General features: G+C 42.0%; 1 protein-coding gene across 1 annotated transcript in view; it reads left to right on the top strand.

Moving 5' to 3' along the window:
• The window catches only part of LRP1B (LDL receptor related protein 1B), a 4500992-nt gene that overhangs the window by 3937346 nt on the left and 544179 nt on the right, over window positions 1–19467 (top strand). The window lies entirely within an intron of this gene.

Below are 19467 nucleotides of genomic sequence, written 5' to 3'. Positions count from 1 at the left end.
TACCAACAGAAACAAAGCTGCTTGCCGTACTTCACATGCTGGCAAGTGCCTCATTTCAAACAACTGGTGCCCTGGTTGGCGGAATCTCACAATCATCATTCTCCGCATTTCTGCCAAAAGTACTGGATGCCATCATTCGCCTGACACCCCGCCACATCTGCTTCCCTAACACACTGCAGAAGCAGCAGGAAACTAAACAGGGGTTATACGCAATCAGTGGCTTCCCACACGTCCTTGGTGCAATCGACTGCACACATGTACGCCTTGTGCCACCTGCTGCGACTGAACACCTCTACCGCAACAGGAAGCACACACATTCAATCAACGTGCAGGCCATAGTTGATCACCAAGGAATGTTCACAAACATCGTGGCTAAATATCCTGGGAGTGTCAATGACTCATTCATCTTCCATCACTGCACTATCAACCAACACTTCCAGGATGGACGGTATGGCAATGGACTACTTGTTGGTAAGTACTAAAATCTACTTATTCACACACTGCACTGCAACCCTCTAGAACACACAACACATACACCACAACAGCAACATCTAGACAGGAACACACTGAGGTCCTGACATCACTAGCCATGTTTCGTAAGTCACCATTGAACCTGTCACACATTGGAATTTACTGTACAGCCTAATGTGAAGACATTAATGAGTGTGGTAGCCGAAATGTCACCTTGCAAATTGTAAGTGTCACAATTACCTTTACATTAATACATTGCCTAAGTCTAAAGGTATGGGATGTCCAGGGTACTTTCATATGAACGTGCTAACAACACTTATAAATTAAACTCTACATTGAACTATCTACTCACCCCAAGTGAAGACACAAGGACACCTGTATCACAAGTCACAATGTTAGGGAGGGCACACTGCACTGAAAATCACAAAACATACTGATGACAAACTGTTCGCAGACAAACACGTGCTCAGCCAAGGTAAAAACACAATGCAGATAGTATAGCCTACAAGTATAGGATGTCACATCAGTACACAAAAGAGTCACAGACAACACAAGACAACTACTGCCATGAACGGTCTTTTCAATAATGCAAGCTACATCAACATGATCCCATTGTTTTTTTTCTTTCAGCTGATCAGGGGTATGGCATCCAGCCATGGCTAAGGACACCATTTGGGAACCCGAGTACTGCTGCAGACGCCCATAAGAGGACACGCAGCATTGTCGAGCGGACCTTCGGCATCCTCAAGTCAAGGTTCCGCTGCCTCAACATCACTGGTGGTAGCCTACTATATTCCCCCAAGATGGTCTGTAGGATCATACTAACATGTGCAATATTGCACAACATTTGTGTCAAAAGGAACATTCCCCTCCTCGAACCAGACCCATACATGCCTGAAGACGAGGAAGAGGAGGATGCTGGCCTGCACCAGGAGGGGGAACAACCAAACACGGCTGCTGGAGTGCGTAGGCGCCAACAGATTGTAAATAATTTCTTTTCATAATTATCACCATCACCACTTAATGCACTATTGTAAATAAACACTGATAACAAACACCACATCATGGTTTGGCCTATTCATTTCTGCCCACCTTTAGCTTTAAATATCAGAAGAAGAATGTCGTCTCATGGAGCAATAATGATATAACAATCAGGACACAGAAAAACACACAACAAATGTAATGCCCATCATACAATGGTCACATACACACACAATGTAAATGACTGACATCCTGTACAGTTCACCTTTGAAGGGCAATAGCTGAGGACCACACAGATGACACACATACATGTAGGAAACATGGTTCATCGCAGCAGATGGCACACAACTAAAACACCATCACTCAACTAGGGGAAAACAGGCCTCATACATCAGGCAGTTGACATGCTTATGCTTCAGGAACAGGAATGTATTACCAGACTCTTGGCAGCAGTAATTCCAACTACTTACAATCTTTGCAATTACTATCTGTCACTAGAGTTACATATAAGCAGAACTTACACAGCACAAGTGCCATACATATGACAAGCATCCAGCACATCACTACCCATCTACATGTCAGCCCTTTTCTAAAAACATTACACACACATGCGGCTGGTCACACCCCACCTTTCTGAAGAGGACCCTGGAATCCTGATATGTGTACACTGAGATTCCCTCATCTACACACACACACACTCACAAAAGTCATCCAGCGTGCCACACCCTTTTCTATGCCTACCATTGTCATAGTATCATCTCACTGCATGGAACTCAGCTCATATAATACACTGGCTAGGAGTTTTTAAGGCCTGGTATCACCTGTAGATTGATTCTCGTGTGAAAGGTACTGTAGACTAAGTTTCAGCAAATCTCATCTGACAGGACTAGTGAGACACTGATGGAGGCCACACCAGTGATCCCCTCCATGCACACCACCCAAATGTACATGCCCCGTCCCTGCTGATGCCTCCTACAGCATAGAGGTTGGCATTTGGGCAATTACATCATTAAGCATTGCTACTAATGTTGCCGTGTAACACTTTATCAGGGTTCATGTGTCACCTTCAAGACAACACAGGACATACACAGTGTGACATGTCAACTGTCTACTCCTCCCTCTGACCAGTCCTAGTCAGACCACTGATCATTTAATTTGTGAAAGAGCTGGCTCCTGATTGACCCAGCATCCTGTCAGCCTGACTGGCACCTGTCTGTGGGTCACCCTAAAGATACCTGGGGTCCACCTATGGACCACACGTGCTGTCCAAAACCTCTTGTACCTCAGAGACTAATTTGTCATTTGCCTCATCAATGTATACTCAAATACATAGTATAGCATCATTTGACTGTTATTTGTATCATATTTGTGACAGTGCCCTTGAATAGCTAAATCATGGCCCTTCCGTTGTCTGGGCCTCATTAATGCCTAAACTACAAAGTGTGACAGTGTACCTTGACCATAGCGTTTGATGGTGTACGTGGCCTCCAGCCGAACCAGCAACCTCAGATAATGTCCATGAAAAGTCAACACATATGAGGACCCTAACAGTTCACACGCTGAGTTACATTGTTCAAATAATAGAGATGAGTCGTGTGTGCTGAATACCAGCCATTTACTTCTGCACAGAGGCTATGATGTTTCCTGATACATTACCATCCACAGAGGCCAACTTGAGTACAAATGTTGCAATGACACATGCCGGATCCAGACACCTGAGACATTCTCTCACTCAGCACACCAAGGTTGCCCAGTTGAAAGTCTCATTACACGTCTTCAGTGACAAGGTGGGACCATCCACGAGTAGGTTACCATGTCCTCAATGACTTTTCTCACATTTAGCTACAAACGATACTCATTAGATACACGATTAGCTGCCACTATCTCATGAGGAGACATGGACGTTACAGTGACAACATACACCTTAACAGTTGATACTGGATCAAATATGGACCACACACATGTACATGTACCATCCAATCAACAAAATGGTTGCAAGCAGCCTATCACAGTATTGTCCCAGTTGTAACCTAGCAGGAAGAATGAAACAGGCCACTAAACCAGGTAATGCATAAAGGGCCACATACATCAACAAGCTATTTGCTATCATGACATAAGGAACGTAGAGAATTTGCTATTAAATCAATGCTAATTGGTATGTCAGAATTCTCCAAAGAATCAATAGGGCAAACGTCAAAAGGGCAAATGGGATTACAGATTAGCAAACAGGGAATCATACCCAATTTGCTTCCATGGGCCTGCTGCCAATGGTTTTGCATTACTGAATTTGGGAAATCCTTGGATAAAGTTGCAAGTCAGGAACAGCAAGCCCCAGGGTGCTGGGGGCCTATATCCCCCTCTGCTGCACCCCAAATATACATTTTTTATGCACATGTGAAGCACACACCTGCATAAGGCGCATGTGTGCCCTACATGTCAATAGTGAAACACATTTTAGATACATTAACTCGTAATTAGGACATGGTTACCCCCAAAAAGGGTTTAGGCGACAATTGCACTACCTAATTGGCCTTTATGCAATTTGGAATAGCTTGATACATGTGGACACAATTTTGCTAAGGAATACATCCTGGTATCTCTTTCATATTTTGAAATTAGCAAGCAAAAAATTACCTACATATGTGCACAATTATGAGTAATATCCATTCTGGCCAATCATTATTATTGCACTGTGAATACCTTCTATACATCCTATAAGGGACATTTGCCCAAAGTTTATCACTTAGCACCGTTTGGTCATGCCAAAATTCATTTCTCAATTGGACCAATGAAATACATATTTGTCATAATGCGTCATATTTTCACGCATACAGCTTGTGCGTCATAATTTTTGACGCACAGGAGTGCAGATAATGCAGAGTCAAAAATACATTTCATAAATAGATATCATAATATCCTGCATAACATGGCCACCGTTTTTTTCCATTATGCGTCATATTTCCACGCATACAGCTTGTGCGTCATATTTTTTGACGCACAGGAGTGCAGATAATGCTGAGTCAAAAGTATTTTTCATAAATAGATATCATAATTTGCTGCGGCTTAATTTTCACCTCTAGAACTGTAAAATATGCCTCAAACAAATATTATATCCCAATTATGAAAAATATTTTGACTCTGCATTATTTGCACTCCTGTGCGTCAAAAAATATGACGCACAAGCTGTATGCGTGAAAATATGACGGATAATGGAAAAAAACAGCGGCCATTTTATGCAGGATGTGATGTAATAGAATATCCTGTTTACAGAATCTGTACAGTGAGTGTACTTTCACTTTCACTTTGCAGTCTCTGATTATTCTGGACTGTGTGGCTGTGTGCAAAGTGTTGTCCTGTGTATTAGTGCTTTTGTGTCCAATGTGCCATCTCACTTGTTCTTTTGTCATCATTATCTTGTTGTAGAATACTGTCTGAGTCTGTGTTGTATGAATTTGTCAAGTCCAGTGTTGTATATATTGTCTGTGGGAGTCTGTTGTGGGTACTGTGATATAGGGGATAGTTGGGCTCTTCTTTTTGTTAAGTTTTCTTTGTATTTCCCCACTCTAACTTTCCCCATTTCCCCCTTTTCCTTTTTTCTACTACTTTTTCCCCTTTTTCAGTGCTGAAATGTCTGGTAGGCCACGGCTTTCCAGGATGGGTGAGGAGGAATTGGGGGCGTTTATATGGCTTGTTTGCCATTTCCTCCCACTTATGCTGGAGGCTGGGGGTAGGGTGATTCAGGGGTATCACACAGAGGCCCGAAAAGTCCAGTGGGGGAAGGTGCGCCATCACTTGGTGCATCTATATGGTAGCCAACGGAATGACCATCAATTGAAGCACCGCTGGGCTGATCTGATCTCCAGGGAGCAAGATCTGCTGGACCACCTGGGAATCAGGATTGGTGGCCATGTTGGTGAGTACAGATCATATAAATGTGCACAATTTAAAGCTGTGTTGTGACATGTGATGATTGTTACCCAATCTGCCAGATAAGTAGCTGACTGTGTCTAATGGTACATACAGGGTAATTGATGCACTATGTGAAGGATGACAAATGCTAGCAGTCAGGTAGCTCATGTTTTCAACACATACAGGTTGCTTGTAGCAGAATGTAATGTAGTGCCGCCTTTGTGTCAGACAAGCAACACATTAATGACGCAATCAGGACTCTACAGGTCACAATAGCCAGTGAAGTATGGATGTAGAAACATCATACCTACATATGTTGACGCTATAGCTAGACTGACATTTGTAAACCCTACATGATGCTGAAAATGAGTGCTGCCTTCACGTCAATTGAAGTTAGCAATGTGGCCCACACATATGTCACATGTGTGTCTGGTTGGTGTGTAGGGAAAATGTTCACGGGAGTGCCATGCCTTGTCGTGATAAATGTGCTCCTTCACATTTAATTGTTACATGCCAGATCTGCGCATGAACCATATTTGTAAAGGACTCAGGTGCCCTCAGCTAACATATCAGACAGGTATTTATTGTCACTTGTGCCCAAATCAGAATAGGGATGGCAGTCCAAAGGTATGGACTAGGGTACAAACATCTATGTTTGGTGCCAATCACCATTGTTTGGACACATCAATGTATGAAACTGTAACAACATGAGGTATTGCCAAAGTACCTGGCCCTCTGTACCATGTACCTATCTGTCACATATGTGTCATGACCACATAGGCTGTTTGACAGGTCAGGCAGTCCTCAAGTAACCAGCTTTTGGATGTCTCTCTTGGATGCACATGATGAGATGAATGCACACCTATATTGTTGCTGCATACTAATGGAGGTGCATCTTTGCCACCACATGACAGTCCGGGCCTCTGCATGTGTGTAGAACTGTGTGTAACTGTAGCAGGAGACTCATCCGATGTAAATGTTGCGCATGAATAATTCCATGCAGTATGAGCATGTGTGAAAGTGTTTCATTACTCATGTCATATTATCACATTGTGTTTGTATTTGCAATTGTTTGTCAGTGCACGGATTCTGAGTATATTCTTCCTTCCATGCTTTACAGGTGGACCTGCACCGTACACAGTGGGAGAGGTGGCTCATTTTGAGGACCCCGACACCTACATTGAGTGTTGCATGTGTGGTATGTTTTGTGTTTGCTGGTGATGCGTGATGGACTACTGTGTGTTGAACACATTGCAAGGTTTGATGCGCTGCCCAATCATTAGTCTTGTTCCATTAGTGGGATTTCAGTTATCACTTCATTTTGAGTTGACCTATGCTTATCCATTTGTCTGAATTTGGGTCTGTAGGCCATTCCTGTAGGGCCCGCTATGGGAAATGGGGTGAGTCATGTGGAATACACTAGTTAATGTAAGAGTTGCACTGGGACTCGTCTCGGACTGAGTCTGCATGTCAGACTGACATTCTCCCAGATAGCTTCTGCAAATGGCTTGTCTGAAATCTGCTGCTTCCCTAGTAACCGATGTACTGAGTACACTGTAGGTTGGATCTTCCGGGGCATGTACTTCCACAAGTTGAATTAGAAGTGTGTGGGACTAGAGTGCAACGGCCTAGGTGTGCATGCTATTCATGATCATGGGTGTTCTTGCTCCTCTGTGTCTGTAGAAAAATATGCCTCACTGGAAGTATGTGATGTTGGCCTAGGTCAGTAAATTTTGACATGTGTGGACCTTGGATAGGACAAGGTTTAGCTGACTCCAATTTGTTGATAGCCCTTCACTGGTGGTGTGTGTTGAGGCAAAAACATGTTGAGCTTTCTATACACTCCTGGGTGTGCATCTATTTTGGGATTGTTGGTTGTTCTTCCCACCCCCCTCTCAAAGACAGGCATGTGTTTGGAAATAGGGTACCTAGGACTGAAGCAACCAGTATGTTACACATACTTGTGACCATTTGAAACTTTGTTTTGAACCTAGTGTACACACTCGGTTATGGCACATGAGTTCTATACTAGCGAATCCCATTACAAATCGCAGATCTTGAGGTTTGTGATTGTTATCACATACACTGACATATGTAGTCCAGGCAATAGGCGGAGGAGGTGCAGCATGATTGTTGGCTGCATTTGTAATTTTTATGATGACAAGTTGTGGCTGATGTTACCCATCATGTAGATCATTGTATATGCTATGTGTGAGATGACCTTCGTATGCAGGCTTCCCATGTACTTCCTCTGAGACTTTCAATGATCTATATGGTGATATGAGCTGTTACAACTACTGTAAATGTAATTTCCGATTGACCACTTGTGCTATTCCACACAATGCAGTTCCTATGGTAAATAGTTGCCCTTTCTCTTCACAGCTGCAAACATGAGTGCCGCACAGAGGCATGAATTTGAGAGGCGGGCCATGAGGTACCGACACATCCTGCAGGTGCAGTCGGGGTTCCGACGGATGGCCCGAAAATACCAGGCGGATCGGGCCTCCGGAGCATGGTGGGCTTCACCACAGGGTGGCCCAACGTTGCCCACTACAGCCACCACCACCACAACCACCGGTTCTCCCACAGTGTCCCCAGCCACGGCGGGGACATTTGTCCCTGCCTCTGCAGCACAACCAGGACCCAGCATTATGAGAGCTGCAGGACAGTCCAGTGGGCTAGGCTCAACACCCACACAGAGCACCTCTGCCGGGACCCAGACAGCAGCAGCACCTCCAATTGACCCTGCGGCATTCCAGGCTTTGGAACACAAAATGGACAAATTTATAAGGAAGGTGGACAAGCTGAGCCAGGATGTGGACTACATCAAGAAGCGGGTCAGGTCCATCAGGCGGACCCTCCGGAGGGCCAGCCTCTAGGACTGATATTGTCAATTTACATTAATCCCTCCCTCCTCTTTCCTTTTTATCATGATTAGTGGGCTTGGGGGATTAGTGTCAGGTTAGTATAGGTTGTTAGCTTAGTTAGTGTTAGGGATGAGGGTGGTGGGGTCCTTATTCTTTCTACTTTTCATTATTAAGTGTGTTTGGGGGTCAATGTTGGGGTTCCTGTGTGTTTAGAAAAAAAAAGAAAAAAAAATATACAAAAAAAGATATGATTGTTTAGGATAGTATAGTATGTGTGTAGGTTAGTATGTGTTGTCCTGCATGTGTCCTGTCTCATAATGGTGGGTGCGGGGTTGATGCTTAGATCGATTCGTTATATGTGTAGAGTAAGTTTAGCTTAGGTTAGTTAGGGACAGTTGTGGGTGATGAGTAGTCAGGTTAGATTGGTGTAGGTATGACTTTTCCCTTAGTTGCCTCTGGTTTGATTAATTATGAATAAATATATAGTTAACCCTTTGCATTATGTGTTAACTGCTACTTGATCATGGCCTTGCCATCAGTGTAGGTGATTGTTGTTCTATGACATTTGTGTCCTATGCTACAAACCAAAGAAAAAAGAGGTTTAAAATGGCAGCTACCCCTGTGTTAACTTGGTAAGTATCCACCATTTGATAGAAACACCATTTGGAGTTTACAAGGATCACAAAGGATTTGTGTCGATGAGTATGTTTTCTACATCACTAAGTGTGCTTCCAGACTTGGTATTGTGGGGATTTTTTTAGGTCGGACTGCAGTGTGATGTTCAGGGACATCTTTGAAGATAAGGTGTTGTTAACACTCTTGTCTTCTTGTCTACATTACTGACATAGATCATGTGTGCAAAAAATCAGCATGATTACCTATTTGGAAGTTTACTCAGAAAGGTTGATTGATGCTGTGTTTAGTTGTGTTTGCTTAGATTAGACTGCATAATTCAAAGTATTAGTATTGCATGGTGACAACATTTATCAGCCACCATTAGATGACTTTGATTTATCTTGATGAAGCATTATTCTGTCCAAACAGCATGATTGTGTGTGGTTTCTCCCTTCATCAGTTATTCTCCTCAGGATGGGCAGGCTATGATGCAATCCTGGCCACTGCACAGATGTATCTGACTACATGATGTCAGGACAGTTATATTGACAAGCTACATGGTTGTCACACAGGCACTTTTGTGTTATCTACTGCACAGTTGATGTGTCAAATTACACATAGACATATTAGGTGTGCAAGTGCTATTTATTGATAGGTGCTGTAGTGCAATATGTACATTGTCCATGTTTGCTGAGTCCGTTCTAGTGAAATCTTACATGGTGATCCTACAGAATGGGTGTGGATAATGCTCCTGACATGCTGGGGTGATGTTACCGACAGTGCAGAGGGACAGGATTTGCCAATTAGTAGGAGAGAGACATTCACTGGCAATGCTGACAAGTTATACAGTGGTTAGCAGAACAGTCATTGAGTATAGTTGTAGTGAGACTGGCATTTGACAATACGTAGGACCTTGGTCGAAGTAGGCCATGGTGCAGGGACAGTGCTTCCGGGTACTCTTCCTTGTGAATGTGATCTGTTCCATGTCTTCATCTTCTGATGTGTGTGTTGCCTGCTTCGTCCTTGTTGTTGTTGGTTGTGAAGGGGCAACACACACCTCAGTGTTAGAAGACGTGGAGACAGACATCCCGGTGGCTGCTCTGTGTGAAGTTCTTAAGGGCAGTACTGCAGCAAGGAGGGCCTGCTGGTTTTTGAGAATAGCAGCCACATCACAATGGTAGGCAGCCAGGTCGGGCCTGAGGGAGTCATGATTGCATTCATGCATGCAGTGGAAAGTTTGGGGTGCGAGGTGTTGTGGCAACTACCTTACTGCAGTGGTGAATTCTTTGACAGTTTCTTGTAGTCCTTGCAGTATGGATGTTAGGGCTTGCATAGCTGCTGCCTGATCTGCAGATGACATCATGCACGAGCGCACCCCCTCAAGGCTGGCTGCCATAGTTTGCATCCCCACCAGTACCTCCTTGGCCAGCTCCCGCTGTACTCCAACTACAGTTCTTTCAATGCTGGTGCCAGTGTCGTCAGAGTCCTCAGCTGTATAGGAGCTGGCAGGTCTTGCAATTGGGGTGGTCGGTGGTTCTTCTGTGATGGCTGCTTGTTCTGTGCTCCTCCTTGTGACTGAAGGTGGGGTCTGGAGGGTTTCTAGGACCTTTTGGATGGTCTCCTGGGGAATGTTTATGGGCTCGTCATCCATGTCGTCAGGGAAATCTGGGACAGGCATATCAGCAGGAGATCCATCTTCCTCTGCAATGAAACAGGGTACAATTAGTGTGTCTGTGTTGTGACAATTTTGACGTAACATGCCTGCCTTTTGATGAATTCACTTTGTGATCTTGTTTGGTATTGGTATCTGCTGTCCTTCATATGGGCATTGTTATAGGCCTATGGCCCACCTGTGTGTCACATGTATGATATTGAGTTATCAGACTTGTCTGCCTACTTGCCTCTAGGTGTTGCTTTATACCAAATAGAGAATAGCCACCTTTTTGTCCTACTCGACCCTCCGTGTATATCCATTCTCATGGTGAGACCTTTCACTGGCTGTGGGTGTTCTGATGGTCCTGGCAGCACAATTGCCTCTCAGGACCTGCCCCAATCCCTGATTGTTCACATTGACTTAAATGTAATTGACATGTAGCATATCCTATGCATGGCAATGTTATGATGTGATATGGATGTTGATATTGTTAATGTGTCCTGCTGATGTTGGGTAATGCGTGTTACATTGGATTGCCCTGATAATCGTATCAGTGTCCTATTTCCCCCTCTGACTGTGCAGGTGTATTTCAGTGACCAGTTCCATGTGTCCCCTCCTCAATGCTGTTGTCTGAGCAGTATGACTTTTGTGATGTTGCCTTGTTTGCCAGGCACAGGATGGACCCTGACATATGCAGCATGGGTGTGTCCTTAGTGCTGTGTCGCTCCTATTGCTGTTTACATTGGCTGATGTTTGCGGCAACTATGGGCATTGACATTTGAGTGTACTGGGGGCTTTGTCTTGTTTCAGGAGATTGTTGCAGATATCATCCTCACCCCCTAATTTAGGTAGGTATGTTCCATGGGGAGGTTACTGCCATTGGCTACTATAGCTGCACAGAGATCAGAGGTGGTAGTGTCAACTGTTGTTGCAGTTACATTGCAGTTGTTGTTTTGGCTAGAGGATTGCTGATAGGGCCCTAGTTAATGTAGGAGATATGTTGGCTGACGAGTGCCAGGATGTAAGTTTGACGTAGTGGCCTTCCCTCCTGTCGAGGCTTTCCCTTTGCTCCATTGTTGGCATGACAGGATGCCCCCATGGGACTGTTGTTGGTGTAGTATAATGTTGTGCCCCAGCTTCTGTTTGTGCAGGCCATGCCCCCCTGCAGTACCCCTTTACCCATGCCACTCCATGTGTATGATGACTTACAGGCAATGTGTAATAGGTATTTCCCACCCCTGCTCACAGTTGACATTATTGCATTTTAAATCCCCATGCGACTTACCCTGCATGTGCATTGTCTCGTGGTAGTCTGTGCTGTCCTGTCCTTGAATCCCTGTGACGATCTCCTCAGGGATGACGGCTGCGACCATCTCCTCCATGTGGTCCAGGGCCTCCTGGTGTGCTGGACTCCCACCTCCAGTCTGCAGTGCTGCCTTCCTGTTCCTGGCCATTTTTTCATTTGTCCTACGTTTGCAGTCATGCCAGCGTTTCTTACACTCGGGGACTGTCCTGCGTACTTCTGCCACACTGTTGATCTTGTCAACAATTTGTTGCCATATGGCCTCTCTCCTACTGATTGGCAACTTAGAGGTGATAAACAGTTGGTGCTGGTGTTCCGTCACCTCTTCAACCAGGATTTCCTGCTCCTCTGCACTGAAGCAACACTTTCTTTTTTTTTCTATATATGTCCTGGTTCTTGTATGGATCGTCCTGGCTGGTTCCTGGTCTGTTGTCATCTTCCTGGCGTCTGTAGTGGCATCTGGGATCCATTTTGGCTCTCCTCTTCTGAAATGGCAGTGTTCGCGGGTATTGCGCAAAAAAAAACGGCGCATATCCGGTTTGCGGTGTCGTAAATCGACCCAGAGTAATTTACGCCGCGTTAATGTCGTTTTCCTTTACGACTTGACGCCGCGATGTGCGTAAAAAAAAATGACTACCACCTGTTGATTGCGCCGCCGTGCGTCAAAGTATAAATATGACGCCCACACGGCGCTATGAAATGGCGTTAGCCGGCGGTAACATTTTTGACGCAAAACTGCGGCGGCGCAGTTTTGCGTCAAAAAGTATAAATATGGCCCTCAGTCTTTCCAAATATTCTCTTACTACTGACAAACTCTCAGTAGTAAGCCGTAATCTCTTATTTGTAACTATGACCAAGCCAAATTTATTTGAAATTAAGGTAGAAATGCAACATCTTTTTTGTAAGATGAAGCTGAGTCATTTGTATGTCCCTCTCACGCCAATTATGAGATGACAGGTCTTAGATCACCATCCACCTTCATACCCCTCTCCTTCTCTATGTCCATTGAGATTTTGGCATTTGAAAAAACAGTAGTGATTTTGAAAAATACCCTCTAAATCATATGCTCATACGGGTGCACTCAAATTCAGAAAGTTATAAATAACCACTGCTCCTAAAACGCCCTATGTTGTGCCCATTCCAGAAATACAGAGGTTATCTTGGCACATATTTTTCACTCTATATGTTTCGTCATATGAATTGGTCTGTACAATGAAAATAACTGTACTTTACAGCGTAGCTACTGGCTCTCTGTACCTCGTGTTCTTGGAGAACCTGCAAACCCTATACATATGCATATGCACACAACCAATAGGCTCTAGCAAACGTAATGGTCCATTCCTTTTGTAAATCAGCCTTCATAACAAAAAGTTACAGAAGAAAATATTTTCACAAATGTTTGTTTTCCTATTCATTTTCACTATCTCTTTATATTAAGAGTTAGTTTATTTAGAAAAATCTTGAGGAATCTACACATATTACCCCTTGATGAATTTGAACTTTTGGCCATTTGTCAGAAATATATAGATTTGCTCGATCACCCATGGGTTTCACAGTGGTTTGCACCACAACTGGCAGTAGGGTGCACGTGCGCAAGTTAGGAAAAATGGGCTATGTCTGTGAAAAAAATCCCAAACTGTGCTAAATAATTAGGTTTTTTGATTCAGTTCTGCATGTTCCTAAAAGCTGGAAAGATGGTGACTTTAGCATATCAAACTGTACATTGATGCCCTTTTTATGAAAAAATAGACACTTTTATCCAGAGCACTTTTTTTCTATTTTGCCCCAAAAAACTCAAAATGTTGCTATATTTGGCCTACTTACATGATCCCCTCCAGGGAAACTCACAAACCCTATATACCGGCAGAATCCCCGGGGTGTTGGAAATAATGACACAAATGTGGCATGGATAGCTTATGTGGACAAAATGTTATAGGGGCCTAAGCATGAACTGACCCAAATAACTAACAATCTGCTTCATACTGGGGGTGGAGGTGAAGGCTTAGCAGCAAAATGGTTAATAAACTAATACTAATAAATATACTCATGCTCAGACATAAGTCCAGCACCACACATGACTAATCATTGTGACATCCTCACAAAGAAAGTTGCAGTGGTGAGGGCTTAAAATAGAACCCCTCAGGAAATATTATGAAAATAAATGAATTCATATGGACTTTACGACAACATATAAATGTAATGTAATGATAAAGAAAATATAAATAAAAATCTACATTATTTTTTAAATATTTTATTTAATTTTTCTTTATTTAAAAACAAATGTACCTTTATTTTTAAAAAGACAAATGAATTAATATGGTATCTAATGTATAAATATTAACACTTTAGTTTAGGGGTTTATTTTTAAATACATCTATAAAAAATGTTTATTTAATTCATTATATTTAAATGAATTAAAATATAATTTGAAATTAAGTGAATAGGTATGTTGCATTTTTTTAAATCTGTCCTAAATTTAAAATAAATAAATAGATAAATGTACATTATCATGTAACATAAAAACAGTTACATTTAATGTTTACTACTTCTCTATACTTTATCATATGGAGTTCTCCACCATGCTGTCAGAGATCTCTGCCTATGAGTAAAAAGATAGTAGTAGTAACTTTGCATTCTTAAACTAGATTCCACACCCTTAATTAGGGGACTGAGGGCAAGCAAATCTGCACTTTTTAGTAACCTTACATTAGGAAATGGTGAACAGACAAAAGCAGTTGTGTTAGAACAAAGTGTAAAAGTAAATTTACACATGTAGATTTACTCATTTGTAAATTTACTTTTTTTGAATAATGTTCCATTAGCAGAATTCTTTGAATGTGCATTGAATATACTGACCTAAATGAATAAAAGTGCATTTTTATGTATTCATGGTAATAATTACGGAATATGTTGATAAACACACTGTGTGCTTTATTGACAAATCTATGTACTCTACTCAGACATATCAGAATGTATTTTTAATATGCTGAATTGAATGAATAAAAATACATTTTTCAAAAAAAGAATGATCTAGATGAAGTATTCATCAAAGGTTCCCCAGTGTTGCAATGGATAGAAAACGCTTCATTTTAGGTTGGCATCAAAACCAAAATATCTTCCATAACACTGAAGAATGAAATGTTTATTCTTACAGTTTTACAAAGTTAGTTTTTATCATAAGGTAAGAAGTTTAGTTTCGGAGAACTCTGGAACAGATTCATCAATCTGCACTAAAGAATATTTTTTCAAAATCAAAAAATGTCCAAGATTTATTGATCATTGAGCTGTTGTGAGGGGCAATGTATGTCATATCAATTGCCAGGGCTAACAGAATCTGCATGAAGATAAATGTTTGAAGCAGAATTTGCAACTTGCTAATAATTCAGAATTGAAAACAGCTAGAATTAGACTGGCTTTAACCTCTTGGTCTGTGCTGGCAAAATAAGGGCTAAGTAAGGGATCAAGGCAAATTGTTTTAATCCTTGATCTCAATTTTGGGGTTTGAAACCCTGGGTTAGTTACTGATACACCAAGGATCCTTACCTGTGCAATCAAGGCCTAATGCAGTGTCTCTTTTTGCATAAGGGATTTTTACTTAGCAAAGTGTTTCTTTGATTAACAGATGTACTTTACCGATGTTGAGAAATGTTGAGAAATTTCTGCTTTTAAAACATTTATCTGATATTATACTACAGTATGAGAATGTCAAGTTTAGGTTTAGAGTAAGTCTCTGATGGAGAATTCCTGGGTTCATGAATCTTTTCAAACAAATATGGGCACAAGTATTTGTTGATGTAATGAATAGTTTAATGTGTTCCATTTGCTAATTGTTTGTTATTGTATTTTCTATTTATTGTATCCTCTGTTTTGGTATCTTCACCCCATTTGTACTTTTCTAGTTTGCATGTGTCTTTTGACATTACCGTTGGCTTAGGTCAGTTTAATTTGTTAAATAAAAAGTATGTATTATTGTGCAGTTGTGGATTGCCTGTTACTATATTGTTTGCATTGTTGAAATACAGTAAAGGCTCTATAGTCAAAGGATTGATCTATTTTTAATTGTCATGCATACACCCAATTCACTGTTCATTATGGCTTATGGCTATGCACAACAGAGATTGCCCACAACAAGGGGTACATATTTTTATTTAAATCAACTCCAAGTTGAGCTGACATTTTGGATAATTCAAGCTTTTCCTGAATGTCTCCTAAGATGGTCATATATTCTTATGTACTACGTGATTCTGTTTTGGGAGCCTCAATGTTTCTTACATCATCACTGAGAAAAGTCTTTACCATAATAATTGTGAGCCATTTACATGACCTATGAAGCATCCGGTTTTTCACTGTTTCTAATAATATATCTTTTATGATTGATAGCAAGGAAACTGGAGAAGCCTAAGACACTTGGTACTTCCTTCTTTTTTATGAAATCTGCAAGTGCAGTACCCCAGCCAAATTTTCCGAGCATATGGCTACATTTTGGATGGAATAACTGGGTGAGAATAAACCAAGCAACACCAAGATCCCGCTTCTCAATGTCCATCCCAAAGAACTGAGAGAACCCTCTAGCATATGCTAAGGGCCAAGAACGAAGAGTGCAATTTTGCCTTTTAAAAATGCCGAAACCAGAAGCAATGGCTATGATGCTACATCACTTGGCAACAGTCAAAGAACCATTGTTAATTTGCTGTCTCTTATGTAGATATAACTGACTACCACATCCAATTTAGTTGTTCTCCTGAGCCAGATATGATTCATTGTTTCCTTAACAAAATGTTTGATGTAATTTTGTTTAGTTTAACTGAGGCTTCTTTAAGAAAGGCATAGCTTGCCAGATCATCCATTCCTTTTTGGAGCCACTCCCGAGTGTCATTAAACAACAGAAGTTTATCTGCATAAAATGCAGCTGTGATTGACTATCTTTCCTAACTTGTGAATAGTTCACCCTTAGCTTGTCCTTCTCGAGAAATCTCAGATTATCTTTTATAAGACAACGGGTTAGCACTGCCTCTTCACTAAGGGCCAGATGTAGCAAGATCAGAATTTGCGATTCTGAAATTGCGAGTCGGTGCGACACCGTCTGCGACTCGCTATGGGGTTGCAAAGACCCACCTCATAAATATTAATGAGGTGGGTCGCATTTTGCAACCCCATAGCGAGTCCCTGCACTCACAGGGATGGTGGCCTACTGAAGTCAGCAGACCTCCATGTCTGTGACTGCTTTTTAAATAAAGCAGTTTTTTTTATTTTGCAGCCCGTTTTCCTTAAAGGAAAACGAGTTGCAAAATAAAAAAAATAACGAAACCATTTGGTTTCGTTTTTTCAGAGTAGGCAGTGGTCCATTGGACCACTGCCTGCTCTGAAAAAAACCTTTTGGGCAACATTCACAAAGGGGAAGGGGTCCCATGGGGACCCCTTCCCTTTTGCGAATGAGTTACCACCAGTGTGACACTGGTGGTAACTGCGAATTGCTTTGCAACCGCACTTGCGGTCACAAAGCAATTCTGCATTGCGATCGAGTCGCAAATAGGAAGGGAACACCCCTTCATATTTGCGAGTCGCATTCACAATTTGCGAGTCAGTACCGACTCGCAAATTGTGAATGTGCATCGCAGAAGGCTGTTTGCATGGCGCAAACTGTGATTTTCGGCTTCCTACATCTGGCCCTAAGCACTGTGTATTGGATCTCACAGATTCCCAGCGTCCTGTTACTACCTGGCGACTTACTTTGGGCCTTTGTTCCATTACCTAATGTGATCACTATTTGGATTACGAACATCAAAGCATGCTATGTGAGAACCTTTCCATAACCTGGCTTTGCTCAGTTTATCAAGTGCAGATGAGAAGATGTGAGTCACTGCAGCACCATATGGGCCTGCCTTACCAAGAGAAAGAGTGCTACTTTATTTTATGGTGTCAACATCCTCTCCCAAAAACGAGTTTGCTCTTTGGCAGGATCTCCACTCTCACTCATCCCATTAATAGGTTAGTGTTATCAATGAGAAAACAGCTCTGGAAGGTCACAGCATTTTTTGATGGACAGCCCAGCACACTTTTTGCTACAATGGATATAATATTGTTCCTGTCCAAACATCTACATTTTTGCCACCTAAGTGGAAGCACAAAAAAGTTGGTTAAGGGAAGCCAACAAGTGCAGTTGTTTTTGAGTTCCAACACTGACATTATGTCAATGCCCACTATCCTAATATTCTTACATGTTAAACCAGATCCTCAGTCCAGAATAACAGCAGACACTTCAGAGTTCCAATTAGAGTACCAAGAGCCTGACTGGTTTCAACCATGCTGAGTCTTGATGAATTGTTCACTTGATGTCAGGGTTGAAAGACATCAGGGGCCAGATGTAGCAAGGGTTTTGCGAGTCGCAAACGGCGAAAAACGCCGTTTGCGACTCGCAAAAGCCACTTTGCTATGTTGAAATGCATTTTGCGAGTCGGATCCGACTCGCAAAATGCATTTCCGAATCGCAAATAGGAAGGGGTGTTCCCTTCCTATTTGCGATTCGCAATGGTATGCAATTCCATTTGTGACCGCGTATGCGGTCGTAAATGGAGTCGCAGTTACCATCCACTTGAAGTGGATGGTAACCCATTCGCAAACGGGAAGGGGTCCCCATGGGACCCCTTCCCCTTTGTGAATGGACCCCAAAACATTTTTTCAGGGCAGGGAGTGGTCCAAGGGACCACTCCCTGCCCTGAAAAAACCGAAACAAAATGTTTCGGATTTTTTGAAATGCAGCTCGTTTTCCCTTAGGGAAAACGGGCTACATTTAAAAAAAAAAAAAAAACTGCTTTATTTAAAAGCAGGTCGCTAACATGGAGGCCTGCTGACTACAGCAGGCCTCCATGTTAGCGAGTGCCTATACTCGCTATGGGGCCGCAATTTGCGACCCACCTCATGAATATTCCTGAGGTGGGTCATTGCAACCCCATAGCGAGTTGCAGTCGGTGTCTGAGACACCGTACTGCATACCAAATTGCGAGTTGCAATTTGCGAGTCGGAAGGACTCGCAAATTGCAACTCGCAATTTGGTTTTTTCGTACATCTGGCCCCAGGTCTCTTAGTTGGCACAAATTAAAGACTGTAATTGAAACTCTGGAGTGGTTCATGTAATATCCAGAATGGACTATGGAGCTGGTTGAACATTTAAAGCAGGCCACCGGAATACAGCTTACCGGTCTTTTGGTGATGTTATGTTAAATTATATTATTTCATCAGAATTTATCAGACTGTGTTTATTAAAACGTGTCTATATCTGTGGTATACTAGAGTGTTTAGCTACCTTTAACAATGAATTACACTTCAAAAAGTAGTGTAGTACAATAGGGTTTTTCTATTGCCTGAGATAAAATCAACTGCTAAAAATATCACACATTGGACTTCATAACAGAAAATCTGCACTCAGAGTAGCAATGTTTTTGTATAAGGAATTTAGTATATGATATTTGTCTCAGACCATATTTCTGTGTATAATATTCAGACATGCACCCCTGAACAAAAAAAAAAATCAGTGGAACCAATGCTAAACCTAGAGATAACTAGGTATGTTACTGGTATATTGTATTGCATTGTTGTTCTATACATGTCCCCAACAATTAGATAATCTAATTTGTACTTATGGCCTGATTTAGAGTTTGACAGATGAG

Source organism: Pleurodeles waltl, chromosome 3_1 (genome assembly GCF_031143425.1).
Source record: "Pleurodeles waltl isolate 20211129_DDA chromosome 3_1, aPleWal1.hap1.20221129, whole genome shotgun sequence".
NCBI lineage: Eukaryota > Metazoa > Chordata > Amphibia > Caudata > Salamandridae > Pleurodeles > Pleurodeles waltl.
This window is presented reverse-complemented; position numbering and strand designations above follow the sequence as displayed.